Raw genomic sequence first — 1,192 nt, 5'->3', positions numbered from 1 at the left:
TAACCCATAAGCGGTAGTTGGTGACTTTTTTGCGGTAAAAGTTTACTTTTTTCCGGTAATTGGTTACTTTGTATCCAATTACCGCATTAAAGTTGCAAAATACCGTTTCCTCATTTGCGGTGAAATGGTTACGTTTTGCGGTAATTGTTAACTTATTTGCGGTAGCTGGTAACTATGTATCCAACTACCGCATTTTAGTTACCAGATACCGTAAAGTCATTTACGGTAAAATGGTAACTTTTTGGAATAAAAATGGTAATTTATTTTGCATTATAAATTAAACATGAAAGATAACTATTTGCAGTGTCTGTTAACTTTGTATCACATTACTGTATATAAAAACACAACATGTTTTATGTTGATCTTTTTTTTACTCCCATTAAACTTATATTATAGTCATAATGTTTACTACTGCTTCTCTATTGGCCTATTAGACTGTAACAGCCTAAGCAAAAGGTAATTTCTCACATGATAGAAGTCAGCTTGTTGTATTGTCTCGGATATCTCCCCTTTTAACTTCGCCTCCGCCTCACTGGCATCATCACTCTGCCAAAATTCAGAAAAATCTTCTGGCGTGATCATGGTCTCTGCAAAACAAATAGCTCATCATTGTTTTGTATATTTGTGTTATTCAAATACATTTTGTATGAGGCATATGAGAAAAAAACACACACATACACACACAGACACAGAAACACACATACATAGACATACTTACAAATACACACATATACACACATATTCTCACATTTACACACATATACATTTATATAAACACACACATATACACACACATATACACAAACACATACAAATTCACACACATGCATATACACACATACACATTCACACACATGCATATTGACACATACACATTCACACATATACAAACATTTAACACACCAATACACACATAAAATATATACAAACACACATATACATACACAATCACATACCAAACTACATATACACAAACACACATACACACACACATACATGTTTGTACAGTATGTGCATACATGTGTGTTTGTTTGTGTATGTTTAAGTATGTGTAAGTATGTGTGTTCTGGTACACGTATGTCAATGAGGACATGTGTAAGTATACACACCAGTAAGTGAGGACTTCACTCACAACTAAGGACGTCCTCAGATGTAAATTGTATGATTATCGCTAAATTGCTTTAATTTTCAA

This window comes from Mytilus californianus, unplaced genomic scaffold, assembly GCF_021869535.1.
Source record: "Mytilus californianus isolate M0D057914Y unplaced genomic scaffold, xbMytCali1.0.p SCAF_10, whole genome shotgun sequence".
Lineage (NCBI taxonomy): Eukaryota > Metazoa > Mollusca > Bivalvia > Mytilida > Mytilidae > Mytilus > Mytilus californianus.
Note: the sequence above shows the minus strand (reverse complement) of the source record.